Genomic DNA, 17,900 nt, shown 5'->3' with positions numbered 1-17,900 from the left:
AAAAAAAAAAAAAAAAAAAAAAAAAAAAAAAAAAAAAAAAAAAAAAGTAATAATAATAATAAAATAAAATAAAATAAAATAAAATAATTCAGATGACAGTAGACGCTGAAGAGGATGTTTTGAAAGAGGAACACTCCTTTGCTGGTGGGATTGCCAGCTGGTACAACCACTCTGGTAGTCAGTCTATTGGTTCCACAGAAAATTGGACACAGTACTAAGGGAAGATCCTGCAATATCCCTCCTGGGCATAAACCCAGAAGACGTTCCAAGTGGTAATAAGGACACATGCTTCACTATATTCAACGCAACCTTTTTTATAATAGCCAGAAACTGGAAATAACCCAGATGGCCTTCTACAGAGGAATGGATACAGAAAATGTGGCACATTTACCCAATGGAGTACTATTCAGGTATTAAAAACAATAATTCTATGAAATTCTTAGGTAAATGGATGGATCTGGATGATATCATCCTGAGTGAGGTATCCCAATCACAAAAGAACTCACATGATATGTACTCACTGATAAGTAGATATTAGCCCAGAAACGTAGAATACCCAAGATACAATTTGCAAACCACTTGAAACACAAGAAGGAAGATCAAAGTGTGCATACTTTGTTCCTCCTTAGAGTGGGGAACAAAATATCCATGGAAGGCGTTACAGAGACAAAGATTTGAGCTGAGACCGAAGGAAGGACCATCCAGAGACTGCCCTACCTGCAGATCCATCCCATAATTAGCCACCAAATGCAGACACTATTGCATATGCCAGCAAGGTTTTGCTGTCAGGGCCCTGATATAGCTGTCTCTTGTGAGGCTATGCCAGTGCCTGGCAAATACAGAAGTGGATGCTCACAGTCATCTATTGGATGGAACACAGGCCCCCAGTGGAGGAGCTAATGAAGTACCCAAGGAGATGAAGGGGTCTGCAACCCTATAGGTGGAACAACAATATGAACTAACCTGCACCCCCAGAGCTCTTGTCTCTAGCTGCATATGTAGCAGAAGATGGCCTAGTAGGCCATCATTGGGAGGCGAGGCCCTTGTCTTGCAAAGATTATATGCCCCACTACAGGGCAATTTCAGGGCCAGGAAGGGGGAGTGTGTGGGTTGGGGAGCAGGGTGGGGGATGGTATAGGGGACTTTCAGGAAAAAGGCAAAGAGGTCCCACATCTAAGCAACAATCTTTGAGCAACTAAAGGATGATGAAAATAAGAGAAACTGATTTCCTCAGAGAAGACAAACTAAAGTTCTCCAGTATCAATGATCAGACCTGAAAATATGATACAAGTTAAATTAGGCAGACAGATTAAGCACGTTATATTTAAGAATATATGCATATGTTTAAAAGCACGAGGCAGCAATTAATGAAAGGGGGGGAAAGTCATGAATTTGAGATTGAGTAAGGTGACATAAATGGGAGGGTTTGGAGGAAGGAAAGAAAGGGGTAGAATGTTGAGATTATAATCTCAAAAACTAAGTAAAACAAAAAAAGAAGTTCCTCTACTTGGTTGTAATATGTGGAAATTTGGGCTTCTGCAGTGTTTCATTAATGATCTCCTCCTAAGGAAAAATACAAAGTCAAGAGTAAAAGTGGTTATTCCTTAGATCCTATTATGTGAAAGTTATTTAGCAATACGCATTTTAAGTCTACAATGTTCAACAAAGTATGTAGGAAGGTTAAAATAAAGATGAAAATATGACCTGGCATAACTGGATTCTACAGCCTTTTAAAAATCAATGAGTATTTTTGAGAAATAATCCTAACAGTTCAGTCACCATTTTAACAAGCAAACAAGGAAAATTCATTATTAAAACTATTAATATTATTCCATGTATTCATACCATGTTTATATTCATGTCTGAGAACAGAATGAGAAATTACATACAGTAACAAGCCCATCTATTATGAGGAAATTCAAAAGTTTGTTACAAAATCCAGCTTTGAAGCAATACCTGACCATATGCCTTCCTTTTCTTAGTGACAACTTTATTTAAACAATGTTTCTGGATATCTCAGATACTTAAAGGGAAAATGCTGGAAAGACATTTTTCAACTGTAGAGTTTCTGTTTGCTATGATCTCATGTAAAAATTATACTCTTTGTAATGAAACTATCAGTAAGCTCTGTGGGCTGTGACACTGGAAGAAATACAGAGGCCAAAAGATTCATTCTAGAAATTATATAAGGTTGCTTCCCCAAGAGAACATAGGATGAGTTCTAGGGTTGATCTCTGAGCAAAAGCCACACAGGCAAGACACTCCGAGCTGCAGTGAAATGGGCAGATCTAGAGAGCACAAACCAGGGTAAGATAAATAGATATTTGCTTACTACATGCACTTAGTTTTTTGTCTATGGAAGCAAATCCAGTCTTTAGAGAAAAAAAACAAAACAAACAAACAAACAAACAAAAACCCTGAATGTATTAAGGAAAAGAGAGCTCCCTTTTTCTTGAATGAGGTGCACAGCAGATTGATTCAGTATAAAGTTCAAACTTTCCAGATCCATAAACCATCTGTAACTTACTTCATAATAGAAATGGTGATTGAGGTTCTTTTGCTTTCTTCTTTCTGAGGCCAACAATTATCTGCACTGCCAGGAGTACTAGTTGTACAGTGATTTGACCTTAAATGAACTCATTTCATTCATTCCGTCAATCCCTTTTTGTGAAGCATTTAATATACCTTAGTTCAAGTTCTCATCTGCTATTCCACCATCACATGACCTTGGGAAGGTATTTGCCTTTTCTGGGAACAATGAGCATCTACCTCAATGATCTTCAAGAAAGCTGACATAAAATGTAAAATTTGAAGCCGCAGGAATGTTATAGATATATTATGTTCACAAAAAGTTACTAAGTCTAGTACATTCAAAAACTATTAATAAGTTTCTCATCCTCCAAGGACAACAGATAATAAGTAACACATTGTCTTAGTTAGGGTTTTACTGCTTGGAACAGCCACCATGACCAAGGCAACTTTTATAAAGGTCAATATTTAATTGGGGTTGGCTTACAATCAGAGGTTCAGTCCAGTATCATCAAGGTGGGAGCATGACCACGTCCAGACAGACACGGTGCTGGAGGAGCTGAGAGTTCTACCTCTTGTTCTGAAGGATACTAGGAGACTGGCTTCCAGGCAGCTAGGAAGAGGGTCTTAAAACTCACACCCACAGTGACACACTTCCTCCAACAAGGCCACACTTACTTGAACAAGATCACACCCCCAATTAGTGGCACTCCCTAAGTCAAGCATACTCAAAGCACCACACACATCATGTTCTTAGTAAAGTCATAGTCTGGTAGAGTCTGGATTACTCACCTAAGTTTATTAGGCACCCTAATCTTCTCTTCTCAGTTCTAGCATTTAGATCTCTAACTTACCATCACTCTGGAGAAAATAATCAATACATACTTTACAAACAATGTGTGAGTGGATGAATGCATACTTTATTGAATCAATGAATTACAAATGATGTACATACTACTGGAGATGTACCAACAAAGGTTCACTTGTAAGAAAAGTTGTATATAGGCATGGATTTGCATTTGTTAAGAGGAACACATGGAAAAGGGATATTTGTTAGTTAATTAAGAGTATGCATTGAGGGGCAAGGAAGATTTCTGAGATTAGCTTTCAAGCTTGCTTAGAAGAGTTCCAGGTTATACAAATACAGTAGGAGACTTAAAGACACAATCATATCAAAAGGTGAATGATATGAATGCTAAAGGCTCCTGAAGCACAGGAATACTGCACTAAAATAGGGAATGAAATTATGAGGCAGATAATCTTCACCATGGTTGAAGAACTGCTGTGTGTCCTGAGACATTTATTTAGACTTCATCCTGCAAACAATGAGTCATTAAAGAAGAGAACTTAGAATGTGACAATGTTTCTGTGCATAAAGGTTCTGGATTGGACTGTGAAACTTTGACACTACAAATTGCAATTTTTATAACAGGAATCATTGAATTAGTGCTTGCTAACAATTTTAGAGGTTTAGTCCATTATCATCATAGAAGGGAGCATGGAAGCATACAGGCAGATATAGTGCTGGAGAAGTAGCTGAGAGTTCTATATCAGGATTCAAAGGAAGCAGCTAGAGAGAGACCTAGTGCTTGGCTTGGGGATTTGAAACCTCAAAGACCACCCGCTAGTGACACATCTCCTAATTCCTGTCAAGTATTGCCACTCCCTGATAACTAAGCATTTAAATATAAGAGTCCATGGGTTGATTTTTATATAAACCACCAGAACAGCCTTCCAGCACCTCCATTTACAAGGCAGTAGGATTCAAGCCATTGACCTTAGTCTCCTTGACACTTTGGCTTTGAAAACCAGATTGAAAACAATTCTAATCTCCTTCTTGGGTCTAAAAATAATACCAGACAGAGAACATACAAAACAAAAGTTGTCTGTGTCTGAATGTCTCCTATAATCCATTCAGTTAAGTACTTAACCTTGCTTTCTATGATGTATTTCTACGTGTCATTTGATAACAACTCATGATCTTTAGTTATTTTTAAAGAAGACCATCATGCTTGGGTGAACAGAAGGTTCTGATATTCCTGCATGAATCAAATGAGTGTTGAATATGAGAAGAAATGTGCTTGGGACTGGGTCCTGAAGTTCAAATACTACAAGTATTTTGAGATCAAAGGGTAAGAGCAAGAAAGAAACTTCCAAGAATTTCAGTTTACTATTCTTTCCTAGATAATAATGTCCTCTAAATCCATCTAACATTTTTTTATTTTTTCCTTAGCAAGATATTTTTTGTCAAATCTCTATTCTGTGAAAATTGGTCTCTATAATTTTTGAAATGCTAGTTGAGGTTGAGTAATGTGACTCATCTTTCATTGGAGTTTAACATGGTTATAAAATTATCATTTTAACAAAGGAGTCAGCCTATGCACACACACACACAAATGTGCACATATTCACATACATGCAGACAGACAGACAGACAGACAGACAGACAGACAGACAGACAGACAGATAGATAGATAGATAGATAGATAGATAGATAGATAGATAGATAGATAGATAGGTAAAAATAGGAAAAATCCAAGTACAAAACATCATACTTAACATCATTTGTGCAAGCCAATGGATTCTTTATTTTACAATTTGAGATTTAAGGAATTTGTCAGTTTTATATTTTGAGCAGATAAACCAAACAGCAGACCAGGCCAAGGTGGTTCCACATGGAAGAGGTTTATTGTGCAGGAATAGAGGGGTGGCAAAGCAGGTAGAAGGGCAGAGAAGAGGAAAAGAGAGAAAGGGGGGAGAGAAGAAAGAGGAGAAAGAGAAGAGAGAGAGGAGGGGGTGATCCCCTAATTTACAAGGAAAATGATGTCACACCAGTGGGGGTGGGAACTGAGCCAAGTGCATTGTGGGATTGAAGATCTTTGTCCTGGCAACACAGGTCAAGGATCACACAGTTAGGCTGGGGTTTGGAGTGTCCTGGTACTAACAGTCAGTGTGCATGACTAAACTCCAGCATGCGGAAAACAGAGGTAGTAGTATTGTTGCAAATTCAAGGATAGCCTGATCCACATATTTAGTTCCAAGCCAGGAAAGATTCCATAACAAGAACCTATGCTAAAAAAGTAAAAAGGAGAGGAAAATAAAACAGAGAAATTTGAGGGGAATTCCAGTTTCTGTGATAACAATATACTTTTGTTGTTGTTTTAGTTTTATTTAATTAGGTTAATTTGGTTTTGTTTTCTGTTTCTTTGTTGTTGTTGTTGGTGGTAGTGTTATTGTTGTTTGGTTTAGTTTTGGTTTCAGTTTTCAAGACAGGGTTTATCTGTATAATCTTGGCAGTGTTGGAACTTAATCTGAAGACCAAGTCTAAATCTGTAGACCTGGAACTCAGAGATTTGCCTGACTCTGCCTCCTGACTGCTAGGATTAAAGGTGTCCCACTATAAAAAAAAAAAAAAAAAAAAAAAGGTGCCCCACTATGACCCCAGCAACAATATTTTTCATAAGGTAAAATTTGCAAGAAGGTCTAGCATTTCATTGTACACTTTGTTGAATGTACATGCCCACAAGTCTGTAAGACAGTTAAGAGACAGAATGTGTAAGACAGAGGAGTTCTCAACCTGTGTGCCATGACAGTTGGGGGGTTGGATGACTCTTTCCCCTCAGCCTTCTCACACACTCATTAACTATTTCACAGTTGTTGCCAAGGCAGATGTGATTGGTTCTTCCAGCAATGATGAGTAAAAGTAGTTTTGTCCTGTATGCTTATATAAATGTTTGAAACACGTTCTCTCATGCAACACTCATTAAAATGGAAGTAACACAGAAAATGCCATAATTCTTCTTTTAAAATGAAGAATGAAACATAGGATAAACGTCTCAATAAGGGCAGTTTTGTCAAACATATTTTGACTTAAAAGATAGTCCCACACATTATTTTTATTAAAATATTTATCTGTGTTTGTCCTTTGATATAGCATTGGGAAATATCTCTCTGACTCCATAGTTAATATCGAGGTAATTGAAATTTTGTCAAGTATTTTTTTTTCAGCCATGTATGCTATAGAATCATGCTTTTTCTTTACCTGAAGTTGCTGCAGTCTTTTCTGTTCATAATAGGCAGCTCTTCAATTGCTTCCAAAAAAAAGTGATCTGTGTTGATTTGATGCCTCTGGAACCTACATGTTCAATGACTCATAATGGGATACAGAATAGTTTTACTTTTTCTCCTAATCAAAGGACTTCACAGTAGAGGAAAAAGAGATAGATGGACTCAGTACTAGAATTCACTGATCTTGTTAAACATCCTATCAGTTTGATATAGCTGTCCTGATAACCTGATTCATTGACCCCTGAACACCCTATTATAACACAAGCCACTTTGGGATTCTTGTACATCATAATTGATACTCAGAGAATGAAATTATTTTATTGGCTAGAGTTATTGATTAACCCTAATTACCAAGTATGACTGGATTATTTCTACACTTGGGTATAAGGAATGCCAAGTCAAAATATAGAAGGTCTTGGGGTATGTCTTATTTTGTTGTATCATGTGACCTAATACATAGGAAATTATACCAGTTCTCTTCAAGTATAAGTAAGTAAAACTTTAGAGAAATGAAATGTTGACACAGCCAACAACCATGGGCAGCTCTGGTAAGTGCTAAACTCAGAGGACTGTGGCACTGCTGCCAGAAAATGGCAGCCAAAAATGAAACCATAATCATATATTTAATTGCAAAATCAATGAGTGTGATAGTTATGCTATTTCTTCCTTATTTATTATTTTTGTATGTGTACACATACATATCTATGCGCGCGTGTGTGTGTGTGTGTGTGTGTGTGTGTGTGTGTGAATCAGGTAGCTTTGTTTTAGTTTTGACCCTTTAATCAAGAATACTTAATTTACAGGATTGAAATAGAAAAGAAAAAAAAAACATGTCAACTAAGTACTTTGATTCTGTTTTGGAAAAGGTGCTGATATGATCATTCTTACTAACGGAGGAGTTGTTTCACAGTGGATAGAAATCTACCTTAGGTCTGCCATTATTTGGAGATTAAGTGGGCTTAAAAAGATGTAATAGGTAACAGCTTAACAAAGGGTTAACTGTAACACAAACTAATATGGACTAAATTGGCTTAATTATTATGCCAGTTTATTAATTCAAATAGTAATATAACTGTCGATGAAACAGTATTTCAAAGTGTAATCATTCTTTATACTGGTTGGTTTTAAATCAAGGAGATTACTTTTAATAATGTGGTTGTGACTTCACATTACCAGTTGTAGGTCACAGACAACAACGGATATTTTCTCTAAAAAAAGTCCTACAACCATGCTATAGCATCATTCATTCCTGAGTTACAATTATACACTTTCCAGTAGACTAACCCAAGATTGTTGGTTGTAACTGGGCACCATAAGATACTTTGTGAAGCATCATATAAAGTAACATTTTCCTTCTGTCTGAAACTAATATCTGGATGGCCAGCTCATTGCATAGAAAAAAGCAAGTGGAGTTTTGCAACCAGCACTTTTATTATTAGGATGAAATTTTGTTCCTGACCTGTGCTTCACTAAAAATATCTTTGAAGCTCCTATTATATTCCACATACTGCTCTCATTATCACAAAATCTAGCTAGTAGTTCTAATGTATTTATGCATCGGTCCCACATAATCATGGTAATGTGTAAGGCTATGTGATAACCTATGTGATAATCAGTTACTAGGGGCAGATGGAAGTCATTAGGTACTGGGTTTCCAATATCATGTGGATATAGTAGATTTTCTCTGGTCTTTATTAGAAGTGGATTTCTTTCATTCATGTGGCCTGAGAAATTTTATTTAAAAGATTGTATTTATATATCTAGAAAAGGTCTCATAAAACATGAAGATTAAATACAAGGTTAATGAGGAAACTTCCAGCAGCTCAGAAAGGCCACATAGTATCACAGAGAAAGGTCTAAGAGGAAGTCAAGGTTACTCCCAAAGACTACATCCAATTTATTGTGTCTCCTTGGACAAGTCTCTTAACTTACCACCCTCTCTTTCCCCAGCTGTAATAATATTTCTACCTCATATCTCACAGGAGTGTTGTCAACATTCTTTCTAAGCACATACCAGAGTTTTGTTACTGCTGGGGAATAGCTTTTGGCAACTTAGTTGCACAGGTTTGTAAAATTCATCAAATATAACTATGATTTTGTCCATGACGTTCTGTGTCATATATCATCCCCATATTCATCGATCAATCAAAATGAAATCAATTAAATCATGATGATCTTTTGGCGAATATTAATCTTTAAACCAGATTCAATGTTTTCTCTGTAAAAAAGGAAAACAAGAAACAGGCTGCTACACCAATTTCACCAATCTCCATTTACAGGAACACTTTTACAGAAACACGTGTGTTATCATTATTTAGGATGTGTGATACTAACAACCTAAAAAAAAATGGTAGTGCTATTTTTACAATTCCTCTATAATCCTGGAATTAAAGCAGACTCTAATTCCTGCAGTAGGTGTTACCTTTGGCATTCACCATACAAATGTGATGAAATTCTAAAGTGTTACAGAAGTGTTGACTATGAGTAGCAGTGTTCTCTAACAGAGACGTTAAAAGGTGGGATTAGAGGTACTTGTACTTTTTTTCATGAAAAAATGAGATTTTTTTTCCGGCCTCATAATTATTTATTTTCCTTTACAAGTAAAGGCTAGATGGCTTTCTAGGTATAGCTAATATGAGGTGTGCATATGTTTGTGTGTGTTTGAATGAGTATAAAAACAAAAAATGCTGGAAAGATGGTGATGTAACACAGTTGGCAGAGTGGGTAGAGTATAGAGCCCTTTAATGACCTTGCAACCCAAACAGAGGGTAAAAGAGTAAACCTTACATCGCTTCCACTGTGGACAGGACACAAACCTCATACTAATACCAAGAGTCAATGCTTCAGGAACCCCATGCCAGCTTCATCTCAATGACAACCTGGAGAGTCATCTGCCCATGATTTTTCTACCCTCCAATTACAAACACATACCTAATGATCTCTGAAAGTCAGACTTGGACATCTAGACTCATTCTTTCTACAACTTCATAACCTTCAAGCATGGCAGTATTATTACTAAAGTATATAAATTCTACATCAGAGATAGGATGATAACCAAACATATACCTCATTAGATGAAAATTAAGTCATTATGATGCTTAAAATATTGAATATGTGTTACCTCAATACTGCCGATTTAGCAGACAAAAATAAATGTATTTTTATATCTACTTCTCTCTGTATGTAAGTTTTATTGAGATATAATTCTTATTTCATGGAATTGACTTTTTCAGAGGGTATAGTTCACTGATTTTAGTTTCACAAAATGTGCTAAAATCAGCATTATTTAATTCCAGCACATTTTCTTTCCCTAAAATGGGACCTCGTCTATGCCAGTAGTCACTCGCCATGTTTCTCTTCAATTCTACTCTCTGCATATGTGGATTTATATATTCTGGACATTTCATGACATTTCATGTAAATGGCATCATAATGCACACACACACACACACACACACACACACGCACACACACACACACACTGAGTTTTGCTTCTTTCAGTTATTCTGATACCCATGCACTTCACTCATAATGTAGCAAAGAGCTATGTTAGTTTTAATCATTTTTCTTCTTCTGTATTTTTTTCTTTTTGAGGCAATCTCCAGTAACCCAGGGTGGACTTGAACTTACTATGTATGTAAAGATGACCTTGAACTTCTGGTCTTGCTGCTTTTATCTCCCAGAATGCAGAGATCTTGGATATAACTGCCACTCCAGGTTTAAACAGTGCTGGAGACCAAACCAAGTGCTTTCTCATGCCTTGTCCCATAGAGTTTTCAGCCTTTGGACAATTTAGAATTCGAGATCCTGGGCTTCAGTTTTTGCTACCATGCAATGTGCTTTGAGCTATAAAGCATACTCCAGATGGAAAGGGTCTCTGGTTTATGTGTGTGAGTCAGACTAGGGCAGAAAGTAGGACAGGGACTCTGAACCCAATGGCACAGCTTAGGTCCATCCAGAAGTTGGAGCCTGTGCAACATTTGACTAATGGATGTTTAAAATAATAAAATTGTAAAATAAAAATTACAAAATTAGAATAGAGAATAACTATAAATATGCAAAGGAATCCAGGTTTTGTATTGTACACCTCTAATTCCAACACTAAAATGTCTGAAGGAGAAAGACTACAAATTCAAGGACAGTTAAAGTACAGTATAATACAAGTACAGTACAATATAAGTACAGAGCCTTTCTCAAAAAGAAAGAAAGTAAACAAAGAAATCAGTAAGTAAATCTGTAAGGAACTCGTGATCAGAAGTGTGCTTTAGTACCAAGGGAATATGTTTGAAAAGGACTTCCCACTTTGTGACACTGGAGTACTAGGATACACATCTGACATATATCTCAGATGACGTCTAAATACAGAACAACTAAGTGGCTCCCACTGTTCCATCAAAGGGGGAATATACTTTGTATATGTGAAAGACAGATGAAAACATATTGGAGATCAACAAGGATGGCATTAGAATGGTCCTGGTAATATGTAATCTTTCTAAATTTTCTCAGACTGAGTAGAAGAGCTGTAGTCGCTACAGTCTGGCCATCCTGTCTTTGTCTTTTTCTTAGCAGCTGAAAGCAAAGCAGACTTTGATCTTTGGAGACATTGATTGTGGTGGAAAATATTAAAAAATGAACCTACCTGTGGGGCCAGGCCATGATCCCATGCTCCTGCCGCCACTGACAACAATTATCTAGAGCTAAACCCTGTGCCAGGTGATCTCACTCACTAGGTCTCTTGGCCTGCCAACTCACCAGCCTTGTGAGGCCTCATGGCTCTCACCAGGCCATCTGTCGGATGCACCCTAACCCCGTTCCTCTCACTTTCACACAACGTCCCACATACCACTGGTTAGGCATCTCAACAGCTAATTACCTGGTAGAATCAAAATTCTTAATGTTTAACTAGCCAATCAGATTTATATATCAATAATAACACAATTTACAAGATGCCAATACAATAATTCTAGAGCCAAATGATAAGGATAAAGCTTTAACCCAATTATTCTAACCTTTTGATAACACCATGTCAGCCTCTGTCTGGTCATCTCTCTCCTCCCGAGATCTCTCTCTCTCTCTCTCTCTCTCTCTCTCTCTCTCTCTCTCTCTCTCTCTCTCTCTCTCTCTCTCTCTCTGTCTCAACTCCTCGCTCCACCTCCCTTCTCCTGTTCAATCACAAGCCTCCCACTGCCCTAATGTGATTAGACAGGGAAAATCTTGCAACAATTGAGGTCATAGATGAAATTATTCTTCCTGTCAAGATTTGGGAAACCTCTGCCCAATGAACCTTGGGCTAGAAGCACTCACCTAGAAAGATTGCATTCACAGGATGCATAAGATTCCTTCTGGTTTGTATGACCTACGAAAAGTCTGTGATGCTTCAGCAGGCACAATTCCCAGGAAGATAACCATGGAATAGTTAGCCACAGAGTAGACTGCCATGGAGTCAGCAAGTCTTGGAGTCAATACATAAGTCTGATTCTAAAAGGATGTTGCTGACTTTAGTGCAAAAAAAAAAAAAGATGAATGAGAACACAGTCATAAAAAGAAATGAGAAATGAGGGAAGGATTATGGATCAGAAAAAAATGAAAGGGCAAACCCCACAAGGGATGGTGATGGCATATCTATCTCAGTGTACTGTAACTTGACCATGCTTTTGAGTGTTCATGCACAATTCAGCTTCAAGAAAGCAAAGTTAAACGTATGGCTGCAGGAACAGGATGTGATTCCTACCCTGCCCCATTAGGAGGAGAAGAGTGTTTTCTATGTGTAAGAAAGTAAGAAGGATACTGGAGGACCAAAAGGAAGGCATTAGAACCAAACTCTGTCTCCTCTTTTACTTATTCAGATCTCTTAGCCTAGACAGGTCAATTTATTTACAAATCCAAGTTGACTCCTAAAGTGTGAGAGATAGTAATGGTGCCAAGACCAGGTTATGAGAATCAGTCACCATGAGGAAATAGATGTTAGTTCTCATACTTATATTTTTAATAAAGTGTGACTTTAAGATCAAATAAGTAGAATAAAAAAAAAAAAAGGCCCTCTAAAGGACTTTCTGAATTCTTGCTTTGACCAAAATGAATATATTTTTAAATTAATGAAGTGTAAAGTGCCCCATTATAATATACTTAACATATCCATTTTGTATTTATATGAATATATGTGCATATTGAAAAGTGTATCTTCATGTATATGTATATGCATGTGTGCCAAATGCATGTGGAGGACAGAGGGTATCATTCTTCAGGCACATATGTTTTTTTACATATATATGTAGGGTCTCTTATGACTTGGGATTTGCCAAGTAGGCTAGGTAGCCCCAGGAACATGGTGGTCTTACTTGACCACCACTGGGATCTCAAATATGTTCCATGGTTCTCTGCTTTGCTACATAGGGTTTGGGAAGATCACACTTGGAGGTCCTTGTGCTATGAAACATATACTTTACCAACAAAATCATCTTTTCAGTTCTGAAATATCCATTTAAGTGGAAACTTTGATCTACCTACTGTAGCAACTTCTGAGGAAAAAATGCCTTACCAACAACAGTGGTCATAATGTGTTATTAAGACATTGAAAGGAGAAATCTTTAACCTTCTCCTTTCCTATTATACAACTCCACACAGCAAACAGCATTGCTGCTGTGGCTGAGAGCAATGTATTTTCATGTTTACCTCATGAAGAGATGCCTATAGTGTGCCTGCAGCTAAGTGCAAATCAAAGATTAAGGGACCCGTGGCCTCAGATCCCTGGGTGCCTATGCACACTCTCCATTAGGCTGCTTTACCAGGGCTGGTTGTGAGGCTGTGGGGGCTTTTCTCCTCAGGGATCTTGTTACCTGGGGTCATTTTCATAGGAATATCAGGCCAGCACAACTCCATTTCCAGAGTTTCCCAGCATGTCTCTCCTATTTTAATTAGATGTTAAAATAATTGAATGGACAGTCTTAGCTTGATTTCCTAGCTATGAATTTTGTGTAAAGTACTATTTAAAAGACTGAACAGGAAGAATGTTCACAAGAAATGTTAATTTGGGAATTATATGACCCAATTACTCTCTTTGGGTTAAGAAACAAAGCTATAACCATTGATGAATACTGACAACTGAGGAGCCTGCAAACAAGAGCTCTATGGGCATGCGTGTCCTTAATGTCATGTCATGAAAAGACCTTTGATGCATTTTATAAAGTTTTGTGAAAATGGATTAATATATATGACTATTTAATGTATATGTAATATATAATCTTAAGTTATAGTTTTCTCTGTTGCTATTCTAAATAGTTTTAGACATGTTAATAACCAATAAGAGATAGTTAATATATATAAATTATATATGTGAAATATATTAGAAAAATAAGTAAGTCATTTAAAGCTTTGAGAGGAAAAGGTAGTGATTAGCAATTGACATAATGTTACAAGTCTTGCCTTGCTAATATTTGCTCTGAGATTCATTCCATATTACCAACAGCCTGAGTATAAGAATTACATCAAGATAAAAATCTGACTGTGAGCATCCACTTCTGTGTTTGCCAGGCACTGGCATAGCCTCACAAGATGCCGCAATATCAGGGTCCCTTCATCAGAATCTTGCTGGTATGGGCAATAGTATCTGGGTTTGGTGGCTGATGATGGGATGGATCCCCGGATGGGGTAGTCTCTGGATAGTCCATCCTTTCATCTTAGCTCCAAATTTTGTCTCTGTACGTATATCCTTTCATGGGTATTTTGTTCCTTATTCTAAGGAGGAATGAAGTATCCACAAGATGGTCTTCCTTCTTGGTTTTCTTGTGTTTTGCAAAATGTATCTTGGGTATTCTAAGTTTCTGGGCTAATATCTGCTTATCATTGAGTGCATATCTAGTGAGCTATTGGATGGAACACAGGGCCCCCAATGGAGTAGCTAGAGAGAGTACACAAGGAGCTGAAGGGGGCTGCAACCCTGTAGGTGGAACAACAATATGAACTAACCAGTACCCCCTGAGCTCGTGTCTCTAGCTGCATATGTAGCAGAAGATGGCCTAATCGGCCATCATTGGGAAGAGAGGCCCCTTGGTCTTGCAAACTTTATATGACCCAGCACAGGGGAATGCCAGGGCCAAGAAGTGGGAGTGCGTGGGTTGGAAAGCAGGGGTGGGGGAAGGGTATAGGGAACTTTTGGGATAGCATTTGAAATGTAAATAAAGAAAATATCTAATAAAAAATTATAATAATAAAGAAAAAAAGATAAAAGTCTAAGCCCTCCATGGGGAGGTGAGAGACAGCACTGGATCAGAGGGAGGCTCTACAACCACTTGATTCCCATCCTCAATTTGGATTTGTGACTCCTTTGTGTGATTGTATGTCTCAACTCTTTATACCTCTTTAATTCCCTCTCTGCTAGAAACAGTAGGAAGATGAGCTTCTTGGAATTATTGAATTAACATGAGTCAATTAACATGAGTCAATTAACATGACTCCTTTTAAAGGGATAACACAATGGTGCAAGGTAGTCACTACATGCACACTTTAATTGTACAAACTTTATATGCTTATTAAGCTAATATTGTTGTTTCTAATGATGACACAGACTATTGAAATTTTGTGACCCCTGGACATTTATATATACATTCTTCACAATCGTAGAAATATAATATGTAGCTGGAGAATGTATTGATCTACTGATTCATTTTTCCTAAATGTTCATTACCATTTTCATTGCCCACGTTTAACTTTTTACCTAATGCTGTTGCTGGATAGTCCTTCTTTCAGAGAAAACTAAGAATAGGCTAGCTTAATGGTTTTCATGGCTTAATTGTCTGGACACCAAAAATCTTGACTGCATGTTAATCTCCTAGACAAGTCAAAGATGCACAGCAAAGGGAGTGGGGAGCAGCCAAAAGGAAACTACACATATATGCTACAGATTTTCACAGAGTTCTATATTTCTCTTGAAACCCATGTCTAAGGGAAGCATTCTGCTTGGTGAGAGATTGAGGGCAAGACTGATGTAGTTCTAAATTCTTTCCTTGTCTCCAGGAGCATCATTACTACAAGGCACAAGAGCCTAACGGCCCAGAAAGATAACTTGTTGGCTCAATGATGAAAGGTTAGAGAAACTAACTTTTTAAAACAGATACCACAGGGCTTCTTAATTTTTTTGTCACTGTGACACAAACTAGAGTCACTCAATGAGAAACTCAATTGAGAAATTGTCTCAATTAGATTAGATTGGCAAAGTACTTTCTTGTCTGATGATTGATGAGGAATGGCCCAACCCATATGAGTAGTGCCACTGCTCAGCAGGTCATCTTAGATTCTGTAAGGAAACAGGATAAGGAAGCTGTGGGGAGCCAGCCAGTAAGCAGCCTTCGACCATGTGGAATTGCTTCAGTTCATCCACCTTGCTCTTGCTTCAGTTCATGTCTTTAGGTTCCTGCCTTTGCTTCCCTGTAGCAGGCAAACTGAAACTAATCCTTTCCTTCCCAAGTTGCTTCTTGGTATTATCTAATCACAAGAGAAAACAGACTAGGGCACAATGAAAACGGTATATAGAGGCTAATGAGTCTTCTCCCTATGGCATGTAATATGGAAGCCAGTTTTTATTTTAGACATGACCATGGGAATGGAAGAAAAAGTGTAAGATTGACTCGGGTTATTTTCATGGGTGTGGCCAGGACTTCTTTGTGGCTTTTGGGGGGAGTCAACAAGAAGTTCTATGTTCTTTTGTAATTGTCTTGAAATGGTTTTTTTTTTTCTCTCTGGAGTCTTGAGAATTATGTAGTCTTGATTTCCACTAACTTTCCTTATTTCAAACAAAAGGGGAATTCAAAGAGAACTTATATTGATTACAATAAAGTAGTTGCATTTCTATGTATGTGAGTTTGCATAATGATATGTGTATGGTATACTGAAAGAATATGTGGAGAAGGGAGAACACAAGAAGGTCCTGGATGTGAGTTGTCAGATTCCTGGAGTGCAGAGACATCCGTGAAAAGGAAGATATCCAAAAGCTGAGTGAAGCTGGAGGCGGAAGCAAGACAAGCTTGATCCCACTACACTCAGGACTAGAAGAACAGAGACGGTTTGACATACTTGGCATTTTCTTGGATTAGAATTCAAAACCATGTTCAGGTCTTTTATGTATTAAAAACCAGCATCACCACAAAACAAGAAAAGTCTTTAAACTGGAGAAGACAGCTTAGGAGTTAGTGTGTTGGTTTTAGATAAGTAAAACACTCCTATCATTCTGTGTCCTCTGAAGAGCATCCAGCTTCCATTTCCTGCTGTGAATAGGGAAGGGCCCATAGCACCCACTTTTCAGAATACCTACAAAAAAAACAGCACCCATAAAACAGTTCTAGGTGTGGCCTGGGGACTTGGAAGCTTGTCTACAGCTCCAAGGCCAGTAGGAACTTTCTCTGTCTCTCTGTCTCTGTCTCTGTCTCTGTCTCTCTCTCAAATACCTACTATATAACATGTTAACCCCCCCCAGGGCAATGCATATGTTGTTTCCTGGTCCAGTAAATGATGAGTAAACACACATAGGTAATGGAATAAACCATAATGAGTGCCAGGCTTGTGAGAGAAGCTAGGCACAGGAGGTTGCTAAGTTGAGACTTTGCCTCACTTCTAGTCAACAGCCAGATAGTTGGCTTATTCTTGAAAAGAGAAAATAAAATTATCTGAAATTATGAATTTTTTTTTTGAGACAGGTAGACTGAACCTAGCAAGTACCTTTTGACTTTGGACCTGTTAGGAACCCTTGATTTGGGCTCATGTTTCTCTGAGCCCATCACCTCCAGCCATGGAGCTCTTTCCTCTTTCACAGCAAATGAACAAGGTCCTCCTGTCCTACAATAAGTGTTACTGCTCAAGAATATTTTCATACAGCAGTAAGCATATCTCAAACACAACTCTCTGGACTACTGGTGTTTTAAAAAAAATGTCAAGTGTAGTGCTTCAGTTTTTTAGTGTGGACAAGTGATCACTTGAGGCAGAGGCAAGATCATAAAATCATTTGAACAGGGACCTGAACTTGGTGTCAACATGAACATGCTTTCAGCAGTGCTAAGGCACTGTTGTAAAGGTTTTGAATGTTTGAACTCCACAGAGGCTCTCCTCCAGCGTCACCTTCACTGCTGCCAGAGACTGGTTTTGAGCCACCTAACCTAGCAAAATAGTTTTGGTTCACTTCTAGTGACTTAACGCAAAACATGCCAAAGAATTCCAAAGACCACATTACACTAAAGGAAGTGGGCAAGCAGCCAAGTTTCCTCTTCGGTTCTTTCTGTACCCTATCCTAAAAGATTTGTTTCTGTGGGGTCTTT

The 17,900-nt window shown here is 37.8% G+C and overlaps 1 pseudogene; it reads left to right on the top strand.

The window, feature by feature from the left end:
* LOC110320157 overlaps positions 1 to 10,442 on the top strand; it is a 37,175-nt pseudogene extending 26,733 nt beyond the window's left edge.
* Positions 10,443 to 17,900: the final 7,458 nt, after the last annotated feature.

The sequence above is a fragment of the Mus pahari genome, chromosome 4, assembly GCF_900095145.1.
Source record: "Mus pahari chromosome 4, PAHARI_EIJ_v1.1, whole genome shotgun sequence".
NCBI classification, from domain to species: Eukaryota; Metazoa; Chordata; class Mammalia; order Rodentia; family Muridae; genus Mus; species Mus pahari.
Note: the sequence above shows the minus strand (reverse complement) of the source record. Positions and strands in the feature narration are given on the sequence as shown.